Raw genomic sequence first — 21,626 nt, 5'->3', positions numbered from 1 at the left:
CTGTATCTCTCTCAAATGCATCAAAATATAATTATCAGTATCCACATTCTATGGTCTAGCAGGAAAGGAAAGGAAGGTAAGAAGAGGAATAAAGACAAATAGAATAGTATAGTTGAAAAAAGATAAAAAGATGTAGAGGAAGAGAAAGTAGATGAGAAAATAGAAGCACAGCCCCAGTTCCTTACATTTTAGCTACTGTGCTTGAGAAATGTACTGATAATGTGTTTCCAGAGCCGCCAGCTAAACCTGAGTTCTAGCACTGGTGTGGTTAGCAAGAAGAGTAGAACATAGGTGGATAAAGTATGCCTTTTGCAGGATACTTCTTTTACCTGCTGGTCAGACTAATACCTAATTGTCTCACCCATGACCAGGTGGCTCTCTCATATAGGAAAATTTTTTATTTTGTTAAACCTATGCCCACTTTATGCCATAACCATCACCTTGTCCGTGAACCTTGTGTTCTCTCTGGCATTCTGGGGAAAACTTGGCCTGGGATTCTTCAGAGGGAAGACAGAAACTGATTACAGCACCACAATAGGAAATATGTTCAAAGATTTTTACTTACAGATTCTAGGCAGAGAGCAATGAGCTGGAAGGGCAACCTGCTGTCCTCAGGTCACGTGAGGCAAGAATGAAGAGTCAGGCAGAGAAAGAGAGAGAGAGAGTGTGTGTGTGTGTGTGTGTGTGTGTGTGTGCAAGTTTAGCAACTAGTAGTATATGTAAGAGAATAGGGTGTAGGTCACTTTAAGCTCTCAGGCAAATGCCTGGATGGTCCATGTATTAGTCAGGGTTCTTACACTGCTAATAAAGACATACCCGAGACCTGGTAACTTATAAAGGAAAGAGGTTGAATTGACTCACAGTTCCACATGGCTGAGGAGGTCTCACAATATTGGTGGAAGGCAAATAAGGAACAAAGTCATATCTTACATGATGGCAGGCAAAAAAGCTTGTGCAGGGGAATGTCCATTTATGAAACCATTAGATTTCGTGAGACTTATTCACTATCATGAGAACAGTATGGAGAAAACTGCCTCCACAATTCAATTATGTCTACCTGGTCCTGCCCTTGACACACGGGGATTATCACAGTTCAAGGTGAGATTTGGGTGGAGACACAGCCAAACCATATAAGTTGAATTAAAGAAAACGAAGGGACAAGCTGGAAGCCCAGTCTGTTAAATAAGAGAGAAGCCTCTAAAATGTTATCTCTATCGTCTTGAGCCTTTTGGGTGTGGTGTTCCATTTCTAATGTCTACACAGCAACCTTTGCTGTGATGCTCCCATTACAACACGTGTGGGTACTCTTATATTTCATCTCTGCTATTTTTTAAGAGTCCTGGGTTAAGTTTTGACTTCCCTGAGAGCTCTGAATGCTGACAAAAATGAATGAAAAAAATAATTCTAGAATTTAGAGGAAGACTGATGTATTACACATTGCATATTTCCTCAACTGTGATCTCAGTTTCAATTTTTCTTTAGGATAAATCTGCCAGGAAGTCAGCCAGTCTTCATATCTTACCTTCATGATCTCTGCAGTATTTGGTACCATAATATAATCTTTAAAAAGAAGCAGAAGGAAATGCAACTGCATACTCTATCTTGTGTGATGTCCATGGGATTTACATTTATTGACCCTGCAATCTCATTCTTTATCAGTACTTGCAAAGTCCACCTATGACTGACAGTTCACTAAGACAGCAAATATGACATATTTTGTATTTTTCACTTTAAAAATTATCTAAAATACATTAGCAATTCTTTGAAAGCATGGCAGGGTAACCTGAAAACAAATGACAGTACTGTCATTCCGTATACTCCAGTTGCAGTTCATTGTCTGACTCCAGATTCAGGATTCAAGGTCTACCACCTGTGCAACCTTCTGGCTGGGTAGCATGGGGACATTCACTTAAGCTGTCTGTGTTTCATTTTCATTTTCTATTTGTAGAATAGAGAAAATAGTACCTGTCTCCTACTGCTATGGTGATTAAATGAGATAATTCTTGGGAATGTGTAACACATCACGCTGTCCAATGCAGAGAACACTCAACAAAAGTATAAACATTACCGTTATTGTTACTGATATCACCAATGTAAAATACCTGAAGAAATAATCTTACACACTCACAGGTGTCTAGAAGCATCCCAACCTTACATTATTGACTATACAATATTTATTACTCCAATATGTTAATAGCCAATTTGCTTCAAAATTGTACATGCATACAGGTCAAGTGAGAAAAAAATAAAATTACATGGTATTTGTGAATCAATTACATAAAAAGGTTTTTTGTATGTGGTTTCTAGGCATTTGTATACTTGCAAGTATGGCCTAAAGAGCTTTGTGGGGCAGGATGTCTCAGTAATCCTATACTACAGAGGCTGAGTATAACCAGCCTTCTAAGGATGACTGGGTGGGAATCCTGCATGTTTCTTTCACAGAACATATGTGGTCTCTACATCTTCTGAAACATCCCGTAGATACATAGAACTACTGTATTTCCGTATTTTTTACAAATCAGTGTTGATGCAACAAAAAAGTGAATATACAAAATTATCTTAAAGAATGAGGACTTTTACTCTGGAATAATATACGATTGACTAATTCAAGATGTCTCTTGAATAGTTAAATATAAAGCCCAAACAATGAAGATGTTATGAAGTCAAGCCTTCTAGTTCATTTTTGCAATTTTCTGTCTCTTATGAAGAAAACTGACACACTAGTAATTGCAAAAGTGATACCTGTATGACTATTTTACCACTAAAAATTTGTGCTATTACCCTATGTCTAATGTCAACCAATAAAATTTAGTTCAAAATATTTTATAAAAATGTATTTTAAGTTTCCTCCCTATGACTTACTAAAAGACAGTCATGTTACAAATCTGTAATAACATAGTTTGTCACAGAAATGCTGAGATCCACAAAAGCAGAAGATGTTAATGGGCACTACTGTAAGAATTGAATTGTGGTGCATTCTTCTACAATTACCAGAAATGACTGGGAACAAGTCCTAAGATCATTTGAGAAAGTTTTCAAAAGTGAATTAAAATTTTGTGTGGGTATTATCACTGACTAAGCATTCCTGAAAAATCAGTTGAGGTTTCTCTGAGTGAAGTAAAGCTACGCTGGGTATGATAGAACAAACAGAACAATAAAACTCTTCAACCAGTGATAGCCATATATTACATATGTTGAAGGGAAAACAAACAAACAAAACCTGGCATTTCTATCAATTAAGTCTGGGTACTAAAAAGTAAGAAAAATAATGGTAATGAAAAGAGAGGTATGTCTTTCATTCTAAACTTCTACTTAATCTACCATTTTGTCAGATTTAAATTTACTTTTTCAACTGCCTTAGGTCTTTTGAGTTGCAAACAACATTCTCTTACTTTTAAGATGTAATTATCATTTCCATTAAAAATAAAAAACCTCCTGAACAATCTATTTTATTCCAGTAGAAAAAAGTTGAAATTCAAGTCAAACACCACTTTTTTTTCCAGCAAGGCTTTCATATGGAGTATTTTATTTTGCTTCATTTACTATTTTAAAAAATTCCATGTATTACTCTAGTTTATGTAGTCCAATTTAGTATGTAATGCTCTAGTTTATATAGTCAAAATTGTCAAATTGAGCAACTTTTTCATAAAAGTATTTCTATTTTTAAACTTTATGCCTTGAATATCCCTATATTTTAACATCTCAGGGTTAATCCTTGCTCTTACACTCGAAAAAGTTTAAAAATTGCAGTGATAACTATTATTAACATCTATCAAAAAAAGAAAAACAATAATTCCATTATTTCTGAATATCCTCTAGGAATAATGGGAATCACTGTATCTCGATTTTGCCTCTGCATCTGTGATTAATTTGTTTCATTTGTTGTAATTTTGTGTTATTAAAATAATATCTTTTTATCAATTTCCATTTGTGACCTCTAACTTTGCTCTTGCATCAGTGACAGGCTGTAGCAAAATCTTAAATCACCATGTCACAACTATGCTCCATTGGTCACAAAGGGAATTAGTTATATGACCAGAGATAGTACAAAGTTAGTGCAAAGTCACCATCTAGATTACTGAAACAACTTTGAAAGTCAGGTGTATAACTATATTCATGATGGACAACACATTTTAGCATCATTATATGTAATTTAGATTCATAGCTTTTAGAACATATTTAAAAAGTACAAAATACTAGTAGGCACCATCGGCTTTTATCATTTAGCTTCTAAATATGCATTAAAATAAGAGTAATAAAATTTATTACTTCTCAGAAGCTGAATCCTGTGATGTATAAAATAAATTAACATTATGCCATATACAAGCTTTCCGACTGATCTTTTATGGCAACCTCTGGTTTTCCAGTAGGTGACCATTTGCTGCAATTTGTCTTAAACCAGTGGTCACACATGCTGAGGATGTTGCCCAGTTGCTGATGGAAAAATAATTTGATGGAAATAGAAATGAAAATGTAATAGACATTTTATTCCACAGCAAATGTTTTCCAGGCTGTAGACAGCCTTCCTGGAATGGGCAAAAGATTTTGAATTCTGGAGAAGAAGAAGCAAAGAGTGTAGAAGGAAGAACTCCATTGTGCATCCAAAGCAATGCAATGGTCATCAAAATCCCTTAGCTCAAAGGCTAAACCAAACTTAGAATTTTATCAACTTAATTCGAGTTCAGAACTTGGAATGAATATTCATCCGGCTTGCAAGACCTTCACCTGGTGCCGACTTCCTGACCTTGGACTTTCTAGCTTCTAGAACTGGAAGAAATAATTTCTTTTTACTTTCTCAATTACCCAGTCTGTGCTATTCTGTAATAGTAACATAAAATGGACTAAGACAACCCTTAATTATACATCAGGGAATTTTGTTCAATATGAAGCTTTTATAGAACCTTAATCCAATTTGAAAGAAAACAACAAACTTTGGATATTTTCCAAAAACTAAAGATGTTCTCTCTCTAGCTCCTTCTCTCTTCATTTATTTTTGAGATGGAGTCTTGCGCCCAGGCTGGAATGCAGTGGTGCAATCTCGACTTACTCCAACTTCCGCCTCTCAGGTTCAAGCGATTCTCCTGCCTCAGCCTCCTGAGTAGCTGCGATTACAGACATGCGCTATCATGCCCGGTTAATTTTTAGTATTGACGCAGTTTCACCACATTGACCAGGCTGGTCTCAAACTCCTGACCTCAGGTGATCCATCCACCTCAGCCTCCCAAAGTGCTGGGATTACAGCCATGAGCCACCAAGCCCAGTCTCAGTCTCTTTAATATATGCCATAGTTTGTATTATTGTCATTGCATTTCCTACATAGTTCACAGTCCACAGTCTCTCTCTCTCACACACACACAGAGGTAAATTACTCATGGTGGGTTGTATAATGGCTCCCAAGGATATCAAGGTCCTAATCCCTAGATATGTGAATGTTAACTTCTATGGTTTAAAAAAAAAAAAAAGCCTTTGCAGATTTGATCAAAATAAGGATATTGAGATGGTGAGATTATCCTGAATAATATAAGTGGTCCCTCAATGTAATCAGAAGTGTCCTTAGAAGAGGGAGGCAAAGGTAAATTGGACGACAGAATGGAGAGTAGACCACATGGTAACAGAAGCAAAGAGAAACTTGAAGATGCCATGCTCCTGGCTCCGAAGATGGACAAGGGAGCCATGAACCAAGGAATGCAAGGAGCATAGCCCTAGATGCTGAAAATGTCAGGGAGATGTGTTCCCAATGAAGAGTATCATTGGGAATAATATAAAATATATAAAATATATGTAAAATAAATGGTATGTATTTGAAATAAAATAATATAAAATATGGTATATATTTGAATTATTCGTATTTTATATATTTGTATATACAATATAGGGTATATATTTGAAATACAATAATACAAAGATACATATTTGTATTATTTGTATAAATTATATATATTTGTATATACAATAATACAAAATGTATACAATATGGTATACATTTGAAATACAATAATACAAAATATGGTATATATTTGACATTGTTTCCAATTTCAAATACCATTACATTTAGGGAATAGAATAATTTCTTGGCAAAAGTTGAACCTGTATTACTTAAAGTTGTCTCAACAACTGCCCTACTTTTAATAGGCTCTGTTCTACCATTACTGATGAAGAGGCAGCAGAAATATTTTCTGTCACAGATTCTTAGATCTCTAACTTCTCCCTAAATCTTTCCATAGAGATCAGAAATGGGCAAATGAAACAAATGAAGTCAATGTCTAGGTGATCAGGCACCCAGGGCCTGGAAAAGCTGTGAAGATATTACAATATATCTATCTCAGGAACATGTGCAGAGTTTGCCAGAAAATAAGGTGTTTTTTTTTTCCTTCTCTAGTACTTACCAGAGAAGAAAAAAACATCACTTAGCAAGAGATGCCACAGCACATTTATAAGGTGTGGGAATTATGAGGCAGCAGAAGAAGGCAATTGAGGATATACACCCAAGCCAGAACACAATGAAAGTGAAACCATGTTGCCCAGGAAAAAGACAAAGAGAAATGTCACTCCTATGGTGTCTGTGGTTAAAGGATATTTTATGTCCTAAGCAAGTCTATGAGGATTTCTGTACTGGTAACAAAAATGGTCCTGGCTACAGTAACATAAATACTTCCAAAAATATAGTTTGAGTTTTTGAATGTACTTATTTTAATCAGATGTTCTACATTTTACTTTCTCTTGCTTCTTTTTTTAAAGAACATTGGAATTTGAGTGTATCTTGTATGACTTTGAAGTAATGGTTAAATGTCACACTTCCTGAATCATACAGGGTCTGCTTGTATCATGTAAAGCCTAGGCTCTGAAATTGGACACATCCAGTTTACTTTCAACTTTTTCACTTAGCATCTATGGAATCTTGGCATGTAACTAAACCAACTTACTCAGATCTAAGATTACTCCTTAGAGTAACTGTATTGGTTCATATAAAGCATCTTATCCAGTGCCTGACAAATAGTAACTGTTAAATAACCACTGGTCATTCTCTCTTGCCATTACGCTAGAAAAAAGTTTAGATGGCCAGTAGAGTTTGGGAATGTAGGAGAAAATAATGGAGGAGGGATAAAATTAGAAGGGCAATTTTATAGAATTTTTTCTACTAATTATCACTAAAAATTATACTTCTTTAAAAACTAAGTTGTGCCATACTAAGTATGGGGCAAACCCTTGGTGCATTCATTCTCCCTGCTTCTGCTCCACTTTGCATTTCAGGGAGGCTCGCTGCTACTGATTCTTAAGCTCCTGTGTCTGCTGGCTTTGGCTGGGGTCAGCCAACAGAAAGCTCTTACAGAAGTCTAGATCCTGGAAGAAGAGAGAAGCTAGAGTATTTCTCCTTCCCTCTCTCCCTGTCTCCAGTGACATCACTGGTGTACACCTGCATCTCTTCTATGGTTCCACCTACCACCAAACTGTTCCTCTACAGATCACGCTTCCCCCAGCTGACTAAAACCTTGGATGCATATAGTACTACTTCTTCCCTTGCCCTTTTAACCCTTTTGGTATTCCTAAGCTCCAGGTGGACTTATTTTTCCATTTTGCTTCACAGCTCTTTCTTTACCTCTTGTTTCTATTTACTTCATTGGATGCCGACAGCTATAGCGTGGGGTAAGTAAAAGCTTTCTCTCATCTTCTCTGAGCATCTGCATTAGTTCACACTGTGACTGCTTATTCACTATCTCTTCTCCCTATTCCATTGTTACTTTGTGAGAATGAGATCCATGTTATTTTGGTCATTGATATATCCTTAGTGTTTAGCACACACAAAAATGTGCTGAAAACATTGCTTGAACTTGTGGTTGTTATTAAGGTTTTCTGAAGCTAGCCACTATTATACTAGACTAAGTTGATTAAAGGTCTTCCAGAGACCTGGAAGATATTTAAAGAGTACAGCAACTGTCACTGTATTACATGCATTGCCAATAATAATAGTATCACTTGGCTAAAATGAAGAATAGAATAGTCAATAGCATAAGAAGTAGATATCACATTTATCTTAATACCTTAAAATGAATTTTAAAATTAAAATGAACTACTTAAGACTAAAAGGTCCAATTACAGACTAGGAGGAAAATATTTGCAAACCACGTATCTTTTATAAAGGTCGTGTATACACAACACACAAAGGATCTTGGAACTCAACAGTAAGAAAACAACAAACCAACTGAAAAATAAGCAAAAGATCTGAAAGGATATCTCACCTCACCAAAAAAGATATACAATAGACAAATAAGCATATAAAATGTACTCAACATCATTTGTAATTAGGGAAATACAAATCAAAACAGCAAAGTGATACCACTTCACACCTATTAGAATGACATAATTCCACAGAAACCTGACAATATCAATTGCTAGTAAGGATTCATAGCAACAGGAACACTCGTTTTTGCTGATGAGAATGCAAAATGGTACAGACACTTTGGAAGAGAGTAGAGCACTTTCTTACAAAGCTAAACAGAGTATTAATATGCAATTCAGCAATTGCACTCCTAGATGTTTACCCAACTGATTTGAAAAAATCTCCATGTAAAATCTGCATATGAGTTTTTAAAGAAGCTTTATTTCTAATCATGAAAATATGGAGCAGCCAATATGTCCTTTAAATACTAGAATATACAAACAAAATGTTTTACATTCATACAATAGGATACAATTCAATGATGAAAAGTAATGATACCACTGTTTAACTGGGGTGGGTGGGTGTGTGTGTGTGTGTGTGTGTGTGTGTGTGTGTGTGTGTTTACATGTTTGTGGTTTTCTGGTTGAATTGGTGAAATATGGGAGAATTATTAAAGTGGTGAAACTTCTGTATAATATTGTAATGACAGAAATGCTATGGTATCTATGACACTAAAAAGTAATGCTAAATGACATTTTGCATTTGCCAAAACCCAAAACATTTCACATAACAAAGAGTGAACTTTAATTCATGCAGTATTTTAAACAAGCACTTAGGATATGGGGATAACCTAAAATGGAATATAGAATATGACAAGATAATTTAACTGAAAACTGTACAGTTAACTGTAAACCACGGACTACTAAAAAAAAAGTTTGAACAAGGTGGCCATGAAAGAGACATAGATCTGAGATGATAAAGACCTCTCACAATACAAAAATAAGACAGACTGCCAATAGTAAAAAGAAAATAAGAGATGGTGGCAAAGACTATAAACAGGCAGGTTCACTGAAAAGGGAAAGAAAATGACTAATAAGAAAAACAGACAACCTACTTCATTGCCAGTGAAGGCAATGCAATTTAAAACTATGAGAAACAATCAGTATCTCAGAAGCATTGGTGAAGCTATACAGAAACAAGATTTCATCCTCACTGCTCTTGAGATTTAGTGGGTACCAACATTCTGGAGAGGAAATTTGAAATATCCATTGAAGATGCTTGTACCCTACTTTCAAGGAATTCAATTCCTAGTTATATATTTTAAAGCAATACTTAAAAAATATTGACCACCATTCCTAGTAAAAAAATATTTTTTATAGTACAATCCCATACAAACATACTTTTTTAAGAAAAAAAAGGTACATGAAACAATACCGTTACTATGTGTGATACATTCAGACATTTTATTTTCTCTTATTCCATTCCATTCTGTTTCAATTTTTAAATATTAAAAAGACATGCAAAAGCATGTTTATTATTTATTTTTTGTAACTGAGAAAATACAAAATAGCTATCAAGTAAAGAATGAACATATAGTGAAAATTAATGAAAGAGAAAATTACATACATCAACATAAATAAATATTAAAAACACATTAAGATAAAAACCACATAATCATACATTCACATAAAATCTAAAAACACACAAAATGAAATTATTTTGAGGTGTAAACATATTAATAAAAATATACGATAGGCACTAAAATGATAATTATGAAATTTGTGATATATACTTCTAGGGAGTAAAGGAGAGAAATTGAGAAATAGTGCAATTAATTCAAGCTTGGTGCCCTCTTGGAGTTAAGATCTGGCATATTTCCAAAAAGCTCACTAAGTGAATTCATCATATTTGCATCTGGTTTTGAACCTTTATTAAGCTATCTTAAACTGTTCAGTTTTCCTTGTCACTGAAAGCCTAGAAGTGAATTGGTAGCTTTTTTTCAGACATAAAAAAAGTTTGCTGGTCAGACACGGTGGTTAATGCCTGTAATCCCAGCACTTTGGAAGGCCGAGGTGGGTGGATCACCTGAGATCAGGAATTTCAGACCAGCCTGGTCAACATGGTAAAACCCTCTCTCTACTAACAATACAAAATTAGCCAGGCATGGTGGTGCGTGTCCGTAATCCCAGCTACTTGGGAGGCTGAAGCAGGAGAATTGCTTGAACCGGGAGATGGAGGTTGCAGAGCCAAGATTTGCACTTCAGCCTGGGCAACAGAGTAAGTCTGTCTCAAGAAAAAAAAAAAGAAAAGAAAAGAAAAGAAAAAGTTTGCTAACCACAGTATCTTACCAATATTCTACGTGGAAGCCTATGACATTTTAAAGAGTAAACCCTCAGCAGCATGTGGATATTGCTCAAGCTGAACCTGTTTAAATATTAAGTCTTCCTCAGGCAAAAAAAGAAATGCTTCCATTTTCAGGTTTTTGAACTAAAAGTGAAGTATCTTTAAAAAGGAATTCACAGGGCTAAAGTGTATGGGCTGAGTTGTTCAATTTAGAAGAATAGTACATCTGGACAGCACTGTAATAGCTCAGTAGTGCAGAATTTAATGTGTGAATCTTTGCTTCATTTTTATAAGCTCACAGGCAAATCTGATTTATTTAAATTGATGCTTAGTTTTCAAGATACACTCCATTTATTTGAAATTACAAATTGAGTTGATGACAAACATTATCAATGACATTACTGTATATCTGTGTCTTGTTTAACAAAGTCCACTTGGAAAAGACAGATGACAGGACAGTAGAGGCTATCGGATAACACGAAGACTGATGGCTTTTGCCTTTGTAGAATGAAGCACATTTGCCATCAATTTAAATGCTGGGACTTCATTTCATGAAGAGACAGACAAAATAAGAAAGAAAGCACAAGGAAAAGATCTGTACTTTCAAAATATATACAGGTACAGTAACTTAAAACATCAGTGAGTGGAATTTTCATGTTAAATACATGTAAGTGAGAAGGAAAAAAGGAGGAAACACGCAAGTTGTATTTTTCTCTAATTTGAATATTGCCACTGCATATAATTTTTAAATTTCTAAAATATTATATTTTGGTGTATACATATGGAAATATATAAAAAATAACAAAATAACCTTCCATTAATCACCATGAAATACAAGAAATAGAACATTACCCATATTGTTGTAATTATCTGTATATTCCTGCCCCCAAAATTTCACCCATTGTCTACTCCCAAACCTATAATCAATATAATCTTAATTTGCTGCTTTTTAATTTATTTAAAATTGTATCATGAATTTTTAGCTTTCACTTTCTATAATTCTGCCCTTCTTTTTCCACTTATTCTTGTCAATGTTTTTTGTTATGTTATCACACATTTTCAAAACACGTTTGAAAATTATAAATTCTATTTTCTATTCTTCTGTTGTCCTTCATAATTTCCCATGGAATTTTACAAAGTGTAAAGTTAATAATGTGTATCTTCTTCCAAATAAGAATGTTATAGTCTTATAAGATTTTAAGCCAGCACCACTGCCTTAAAATATGAATACTGTTTTTCCGTTTTTTAGGGTTGGCCATTCTAACTCCACAAAGTAGATTTTTAAAATTGTTTTTGATAGACCACTCTTATTTATATTTAACTAAAATGCTTACATATTTCTTTGTTTACCATTTTGTTTTGCATTTCTTGATTCCTGAAGTATATTTCTTAAAATCTTGTCAATGAAGATTTATTAGTGGTAAACTCTCTCAGATTTTAGCATTTATAGAAGCCCTCATTTCACCCTTCTTAAAATACTATATACAATCATGAGAACATAATTTTAAGTATACAGAATTTTTTCCCCACAATAGTTTAAAGCTATTATTCTGAGGTGTTCTGGTTTCCATTTTTCTCATAAAAAGTTTGTCAGGCTTACAGCCATTCCTTTGCAAATTATTTGCTTTTTACTCTATGTGTTTGTAAGTACTTCTCTTTACTATAGATAATCTGGGTTCACAATGACATATCTAGGTATGGATTTCCTGGTATTTGTGATGCTTAGGCTATGTTATACTTTCAAAATCTATAGGCCAGAATACCCATCCCCTCCTCAAGAACACTCTCTACTGCCTTACCTGATATATTTTACAAAATATACTTTATATTTTACCTATATACATGTCTCCCTTGATTAGAATGTAAGCTTTATGTAGATAGCGATTTTGTTTGTTTTATTCACTGTTGTATTTCTAGTGCCTAGATGGTGCCTCAACTTTATGTAAGATTAAAAGTTCTATGTGTGTGTGTATTTTATTATATATATATATATATATATATATATATATATATATATATATATAGAAATATAGGCTAATATATGTTCTAGTATGAAAGAAAAATGATTCCAAGTCAAATCTCTGGGGGAAAAAAGAAATTAAATACTAAAGAAAAGAATAAATATCTTAGTAAATCTAAAAGAATAGTGGCTGTTTACTGCAAAAAAAAAAAAAGATTCAGATATTTAAAAGAGAAAACCAGTATATACAACAACAATGGCATGTAAGTTGGAAAAAGAGAAGACAGAATTGAAATGATGTAAGGTCTGGACAGATGTCAAAATCAGAACTCAGCATTATATTTGATAATTTAAGGAGACATGCAGTAATCACTACAGTAAATAATGAATAGAAAAAGAATGCATAACTTCCAAATTAATTGAGGTCATGACAGCAATTTTTAAAACACTTAAATAAAAATAAGACAAGAAAATAGAAAGTAAAGGATCATAGGCAGGTGAGTCAAATAGCCCTTTGTAATGTGACAGTTATAAATTAAATATAAATTATTTATTAAATGGAAGTGGGCTAAATGTTATAATAATATGATAAAAGGTTTTTAGTTTATGAACAATAACAAAGCTGAAATTTTAAATGTTAAAAAATACACCAGATACATGAGTAAATAAACATATGACACACAAATCTAGCTGTAAAGAAGTTGGTCTATGATATAGTAGCTGTGTCAAAGAAACAATTACAAAAGATAATGATATAAGGTAGACATATATAGGAAATGTGAGAATTCCAAAAATTAGCAAAAATGTAAGACAAAACAGGCAAGTCTATAAAGGTAGTGAGAGATTTTAGTATTGCTCTTAATTACTGATAGAACATGCAGACAAAACACAGTAAAAATTGACCGTAAGTCTAGACCCAGGCATATCAAGAATTCTTGAGTTTCACGAAGATGGCACTGCAAAGCAAATTTGTAGAAGCAGTCTTTTTTTTTTTTTTCTTCCTCTTTTTTTTTTATTGTACTTTGGGCTCTGGGATACATGTGCACATCCTGCATCCTGCAGGACTGCTGCATAGGTACATACATGCCATGTTGGTTTGCTGTCTCCATCCCTCCCACTGCATCGCCTACATCAGGCATTTCTCCCAGTGTTAACCCTCCCCATCCTCCCCACCCTGCACCCCCCTCACTGTCCCTCCCTTCCACTCTCCTCCACCCATCCATCTAGCCCAGTGAGTGTTGTTCCATTCCCAAGTGTTCTCATTGTTTGTTACCTGCCTATGAGTAAAAACATATGCTGTTTGGTTTTCTGTTCTTGTGTGAGTTTGCTGACAATGATGGTTTCTAGATTCATCCATGTCTCTACAAAGGACATGAACTCAGTTTTTTATGGCTGCATAGTATTCCACGGTGTATATGTGCCAAATTTTCCCTGTCCAGTCTATCATCAATGCGCATTTGGGTTGGTTCCAAGTCTTTGCTATTGTAAACAGTGCTGCAATGAACATTACTGTGCTATGTCCTTATAATAGAACGATTTATAATCCTTTGGATATATATCCAGTAATGGGATTGCTGGGTCAAATGGGATTTCTATTTCTAGATCCTTGAGGAATCGCCACACTATCTTCCGTAATGGTTGAACTAATTTACACTCCTATCAACAGTGTAAAAGTGCTCCCTTTTCTCCACATCCTCTCCAGCATCTGTAGTCTCCAGCTTTTTTAATGATCACCATTCTAACTGGCGTGAGATGGTATCTCAATGTGGTTTTGATTTGCATTTCTCTAATAACCAATGATGATGAGCCTTTTTTCATACGTTTGTTGGCTGCATATATGTCTTCTTTTGTAAAGTGTCTGTTCATATCCTTCGCCCACTTTTGAATGGGTTTGTTTTTTTCTTGTAAATCTGCGTTATTTTTTGTAGATGCTGGATATTAGCCCTTTGTCAGATGGGTAGATTGCAAACATTTTTTCCCATTCTGTTGGTTGCTGATGCGCTCTAATGACTGTTTCATTTGCTGTGCAGAAGCTGTGGAGTTTGATTAGGTCCCATTTGTGTATTTTGGCTTTTGTTGTCAATGCTTTTGGTGTTTTGGTCATGAAGTCCTTGCCTGTGCCTATGTCCTGAATGGTTTTGCCTAGGTTTTCTTCTAGGATGTTTATGGTGTTAGTCATTGTGTTACATCTTTAATCCATCTGGAGTTTATTTTTGTGTAAGGTGTAAGGAAAGAGTCCTGTTTCAGCTTCCTGCATATGGCTAGCCAGTTTTCCCAAAACCATTTATTAAACAGGGAATCCTTCCCCCATTGCTTTTCTCTGGATTATCAAAGATCAGATGGTTGTAGATGTGTGGTGTTGCTTCTGAGGCCTCTGTTCTTTTCCATTGGTCTACATCTCTGTTTTGGTACCAGTACCATGCTGTTTTTATTATACTAGCCCTGTAGTATAGTTTGAAGTCAGGTAGCATGATGCCTCCAGCTTTGTTCTTTTTGTTTAGGATTGTCTTGGCTATGTGGGCTCTCTTTTGGTTCCATATGAAGATTAAGGTGGTTTTTTCCAGGTCTGTGAAGAAGGTCATTGGTAGCTTGATGGGGATAGCATTGAATCTATAAATTACTTTGGGCAGTATGGCCATTTTCACAATTCTGATTCTTATTTATTAAGAGTTTTTAGCATAAAGCGTTGTTGAATTTTGTCAAAGGCCTTCTCTGCATCAATTGAGACAATCATTGGTTTTTGTTTGGTTCTGTTTATGTGGTGGATTACATTTATAGATTTGGGTATATTGAACCAGCCTTGCATCCCCAGGATGAAGCCTACATGCTTGTGGTGGATAAGCTTTTTGATGTGCTGTTGGATTTGGTTTGCCTGTATTTTATTGAAGATTTTTGCATCAATGTTCACCATGTATATTGGCCTGAAATTTTCTTTCTTTGTTGTGTCTCTGCCAGGTTTTGTTATCAGGATGATATTGGTCTCATAGAAAGAGTTAGGGAGGATTCCCTCTTTTTGTATTGTTGGAATAGTTTCAACAGGAATGGTGCCAGCCCCTCTTTGTATGTCTGGTAGAATTCAGCTGTGAACACATCTGGACCTGGGTTTTTTTTTTTTTTTTTGGTTGGTAGGCTATTAATTGCTGCCTCAACTTCAGACCTTGATATTGGTCTATTCAGGGTTTCGACTTCTTCCTGGCTTAGGCTTAGGAGTGTGAAAGTGTCCAGGAATTTATCTATTTCTTCCAGGTTTCCGGTTTATGTGCATAGAGCTGTTTGCAGTAATCTCTGATGGTAGTTTGTATTTCTGTGGAATCTGTGATGATATCCCCTTTATTGTTTTTTATTGCATGTATTTGATTCTTCTCTCTTTTCTTTTTTATTAATCTGGCTAGTGGTCTATTTTGTTGATCTTTTCAAAAAACCAGCTCCTAGATTTACTGATTTTTTTTTCAGGGTTTTTGTGTCTATCACCTTCAGTTCTGCTCTGCTCTTATTTTTTGTTTTCTAATTGCTTTTTTTTTTTTTTTGATCTTGCTCCTCTTCCTCTTTCAATTTTGACGATAGGGCATTGATTTTATATGTTTCCTTGTTTCTCATGTGGGCATTTATTGCTATAAATGTCCCTCTAGACACTGCTTTAAATGTGTCCTATAGGATCTGGTACATTGTGTCTTCATTCTTGTTGGTTTCAAAGAACACTTTTATTTCTGTCTTCATTTCATTGTTTATCCCTTCCTCATTCAGGAGTAAGTTGTTCAGTTTCCATGTGATTGTGCAGTTTTGAGTGCTTTTCTTAATCCTGAGTTCTAACTTGATTGTGCTGTAGTCTGAGCGACTGTTTGTTATGATTTCCATTCTTTTGCATTTGCTGAGGAGTGATTTACTTCCAATTATGTGGTCAATTTTAGAGTGTGATGTGGTGCTGAGAAGAATGTGTATTCTGTGGATTTGGGATGGAGTGTTCTGTAAATGTCTGTTAGGTCTGCTTGGTCCAGATCTGTGTTCAAGTCCTGGATATCCTTGTTGACTTTCTGTCTTGCTGATCTGTCAATTAGTCAAACTCATTCTCTGTCTTGTTTTGTTCCCTTGATGGTGAGGAGTTGTGATCCTTGGGAGGAGAAGAGGTGTTCTGGTCTTTGATGGTTTCATCCTTTTTGCACTGGTTTCTTCCCATCTTCATGGATTTATCTCCCTTTGATCTCTGATGTTGGCGATTTCAGGAGGAATCTCTGAGTGGACGTCCTTTCTGTTTAGGTTGGAGCTATATATTTTTTGGACTGTAGAGGTGCTGCTGGGCTGCCTTGGAATCAGTCAGGCTGCTGGGGGGGGCTGTCCTCCCCTGGAGTTTGTTGGCAGGTGAGATTAGCCTCGCCTTCCCAATGGCGTCTCTCCTTCCTCCAGCTCAATCTTCATGGTTAGAGCCAAACTGGTGTATTCACTGCCAAGCTCTCTAGAGTACAAGCTTCAGTTTGAGTTCTGTGGGGGTGGTGTCTTCCAGGCCTTATGTCCTATTTCCCTGCTTTCAACTCTGTCTTTCTGTGGGATGGGTCCATCCTGCTGGCGTTAGTCCAAACTTCTGCCCAGATCCATGTGAAAACTTGCAGCACCAGGCGGGAGCCGTCACTCAGATTTGCATCAACAACCCATGGTGCCCCTCAGTATAGCAGGGCTCTCGTGGATCATGGGTTGCAGGAGGGAGGAGGTAAGCACAGGATCCAAACTGGAGCACCAACTGGGTGAAATCCCCAACCCTCTAAGCCAGCTACACATTCCAGGTGGGGACACACTCTGCCCTGTCTCGGTTCACCCTCCCTTGGTGGCTCTCACCCTGGGAAGCAGTCTTTTTAACACCCGGCATTAGGGTTAACTGGATAGATATACATATGAAAAAAAAATTTGAATACTATCTTTAACTATACACAGAAAAAAAGTAACAACTGGGTTATTTCAATCTAATTATGATAGTCAAAACAAAATTTACTAGAAGATAATACAAGGGACTTTATGAGCTGGAGTTAGGATCAGCCCTCTTAAATAGGATGCAAAATGCATGAATAAATGGAAAATTTATAAATTAGATTACAATAAAATCAAGAATTTCTGATTATTAAGACATCATCAAGAGACCAAACAGAAAAATCTTGGACTAGATCAGTAAGTTTGTAACACATATAAATGACAAAAGTAATTAGGTTCAGAATTCATTTTTTAATTCCATAAAGGAATGAAAAAAAGAAAAACAATAGAAAAATGAACAAGAGGTGTTAATAGCAACTAAAAAAAAAAGGACACCCAAACAGCCAATTAAACATAAGAAAAGATACTCATATTATTAGTGATGAGGGAAATTCACAAGCTAAAACTAAAATAAAACAACATACTACAATGGCTAAAATTAAAAGTACTAAGAATTAGAGTGTAGGAGGAACTGTGGAAATTTCATAAACTGCAAATGGGAACATAAAATTGCACGGTTTGGAAAATGCAATAGCAGAATCTAATATAGTATATCATATACACATGCCCAATATCTAATATGGCTAATAGCTATTGAATTGGACAATGGAAAACATTTATATCATCTCAGTACATTCTGTTAGGTAGTGTTGATCTACTATTAATATGTTCAAGTCAGACAGTTCCTTTGGCTAATTTGGTCCCCACAAAAATCTTTCTTTCACTAAGATCTGTATATTTTCTTGAAATGATTTAGATGTTGCATTATTTAGGATGTGGTGTGGTTGTTATAAAAAATGAAAAGCATAGCAGTGGCTCAGGTAAAAGGTAAATATATAACCCTTTCCAAGTGGAAGCAATCTGTTTCATGACATCAAATAATCCAGGTCCTGCCAGTTTGTGGCCTTGTCAGCTTCCTCATGCAGGTCTTATCTCATGTCTAAGATGGCTGTTCTAACTCCCACCATTACATCCACATTCCAACAAAATTACAATAGGGAAAAAACAGGAAGAGGGTACCCCTTTTCTTTTAAACCACATAACTCTGAAATAGCATATATTGCTTCCTTTCACATCTGATTGGCCAGAAGCTAATCTCATGGCCACATCTAACTAGGAGGGTGTCCAAGAAAGTAATCTTCAACTTGATGTCCACATGACTAGCTAAAATTCCTATTCCTATAGAAGATGGAAATACTTGCTTTTGTTAATGCATCTAGCAATCCTTCCTATACACAGCTCCATTTTATACTATTTTACACATATAATTGAGTTTTCCTGCTTCCCCCTATAGCTGTTCAGATAAAAATAATATAAAGTTTTTATTGCAAACATTCAGAACATTAAACAAGACATTTATATTATCATCTGATTTCTGTAGTAGAATTCTTATTATCAATTTTGAGCTTCCAACCACCATAAGTAGTGAGTTACCCCCAAACATAAAATAGAAATTCACTCCCATTCAGGAAAGAAACAAAATGTCAATACAAAAAGATCTTACAGCTGACAAGATTATCAAGTTTTCATGAGTAGTGAAATCTGCTATATGCCATCTATTCACCTGTGTGTGAATGCTGACTATTTGAAATGGAAATCTGTTCCTACTGAAATAGTAAAATGTAGTGCAATAATTACAGTTATTTTTTGCACAGTGCAGCACATACTAAGCACTAAGAATTGTTTTACATAGTAGTTAATAAAAGACTCATATAATAGAGGTGGGAAATTGTGTATGTAAACTATTCACTTCACTGAATTAAAATATAAATGCAAGTTAAATCAAATGTATATGGATAAAATTTATGAGATAAATAATTTCATATAAATTCTTAACAATCAAGAAATTTCTATTATTTCAGGCCTTTTTCTTTTGATATAGGCTACATGAAAAATCAGATTTTTAGATTATATTTTTTGAAAGTAAAATAATAAATGGATATTTATGACAAATAGTATGACTACACAACTCTTCAGCCAGAGGACATTAGCCTTCATTTGATGACCCTGTGCTCATGATTTACAAAGTGCCTGACATCATAACAAACTTGTGATAACAAGGACAGGTTTGACATTGCTATCTATTCATGTAGTAGACACTATATTAATAAAGATTGATGGAACACTGAGTCATTCCTAAAAATTTGCCTTCCACTTTGTCTGTTCATCATTTATATGACAGAGTACCAGGATTATATAATATAATAATAGGACTTTTGTCAAAGGAAATAAAGGTCATTAAGAAAATAAAAACTTCCAAGAGATGCCTCTAAGCCAACTACAGATAAACACGTCATAGTCCCCTTGACATTTCATGTGTAAAATATTTTATTAATACTTCCTCATATCTACCATTTCTTTCTTCACATCTTTATCTTTATACCCTCAAATCATCTCCTGCTTTATAAATCTATCTCCTCACCTGAAGCTTTACTGGCTCCCAGAGACTCACAAATAAAATTGGAAAGACTGATGCTAAACTAGGAGATAGCATTATGTATTTGAGAAATACCGGAAACTAGGGGCAGCGGGGGAGGAATCGAAACCAGAAGATTAGGAACATATAGTGATTGGCTTACCTTCAAATTTAAGCTACAGATAACTACAATGATACTATCAAGAAAAGGAAAATCTACCTGTTACCTGTTGTATCAAAATCTTACTTAATCCTCTTTAAATTTTTACTTAGTTGAACTATTATGAAGCCCCAATCCTTAAAAATTAGTGAAAAGTATTCTCATTTCTCTACTTCCATTTTATGTAGTTACCTAGCTATTAGCAAAACTATACCAGAACAACATAACATAAATAACCACATCTTTCTAAAGTGTCCCATAGTGCTCTGGCCACTAATTAATAAAATGACAAACAGATAGAGAAAATGTCCTTTAGATGTGTGTTCTTTCTGAATTTTTAGTTTCTTGAAGAATGGAAATACTATGTAACTCATGCTCAGTAGTAAACAACTTTGTTCTATTTATATTTATTAGATTTTCACAACAAGAGAGAATCTCACAGAGAAATATTTGTTTATTATGTTTTGGATCTGTGTTCTATACTTCAGGAGTCAGTCAACTCTGGAAGTTTAATCAATTTTTGCAGAAGCATTTAGATAACACTATCACCATAAGACAATCATATATTACTGTATTTTTATTATAACTGTTGCTTATTTTTTAAAAACTTGAATAATTTTATTCGTGTACTTTCTATGTTTAGATTTCAAGGTAAATTACCATAAATGTGATTTTCCCCTTTTATTTCTAAGCCCACCTCAAAACAGAATATAATCCCATTATATCTGTATTACCACAATACACTCCTAAACGTTGTAGGAGGCACCAGCAATCTAACATTGGTGCAATTGATACTATGGCCTTAAGACACACATTTAAGCAAATTACTACAAACAAACAAGGTAAAATGAGAATGTAACCTTCATTAGCTCCACATTGCTACCAAATTCTCAGTTCAATAGTCAAAGTCCTATACCATCATATATTACACCCTGCAAGTCCAGACTAGCAATCACAGTCTGAAATCTAACCCTATGATGCCTCAGTCCAAGCATCATCTCCAAAACAAAAGAGAATAAGGAGGTGAGTTAAATTTATTATTTTAAAATATGTAATAATCCATTTTCATCCTTCTGATAAAGACACACTCAAGACTAGGCAATTTACAAAAGAAAGAGGTTTAATGGACTTAAAGTTCCACATGGCTAGGGAAACCTCATAATCATGGCAGAAGGTGAAAGGGACTTCTTACACGGTGGTGGCAAGAAAGAGAATGAGAGCCAAGTGAAAGGGGTTTCCCCAGATAAAATCATCAGATTTCGTGAGACTTATTCACTACCATAAGAATAGTATGGGAGAAATTAACCTCATGATTCAATTATCTCCCACAATAAATGGGAATTAAAGGACCACAATTCAAGATGAGATTTGGGTGGGGACACAGAGCCAAACAATATCAAAATAGTATATATATCAATGAAAATATGTTCAAAGCACTATCCTTGAACCAGAGCCACAAAAGAACAAGGTACATTTGGGAAACCGTAAACAGTTTTGTGCAACTTCAATATAAACAAGGTGGCCACAAAAAATGCAAAGTATTAAGAAATGTCTATGTTATATTAAAGAAACAAGATTTTATGCAACATACACCACAAATTTATGAAGAATTTTAAGCAGAACAGTAACTTGA

The 21,626-nt window shown here is 34.9% G+C and overlaps 1 long non-coding RNA gene across 1 annotated transcript; it reads right to left on the bottom strand.

Annotated features, from left to right (window-relative positions):
- Nucleotides 1–951: 951 nt before the first annotated feature.
- LOC116550396 lies at nt 952–21,322 on the bottom strand. The gene is made up of 3 exons (XR_004268382.1): nt 21,300–21,322; nt 7,511–7,517; nt 952–1,030 (listed from the first exon to the last, which is right to left on the bottom strand). It is a non-coding gene; the product is annotated as an uncharacterized LOC116550396 (long non-coding RNA).
- Nucleotides 21,323–21,626: the final 304 nt, after the last annotated feature.

The sequence above is a fragment of the Sapajus apella genome, unplaced genomic scaffold (genome assembly GCF_009761245.1).
Source record: "Sapajus apella isolate SASKATOON/1434 unplaced genomic scaffold, GSC_monkey_1.0 scaffold7, whole genome shotgun sequence".
NCBI classification, from domain to species: Eukaryota; Metazoa; Chordata; class Mammalia; order Primates; family Cebidae; genus Sapajus; species Sapajus apella.
Note: the sequence above shows the minus strand (reverse complement) of the source record. Positions and strands in the feature narration are given on the sequence as shown.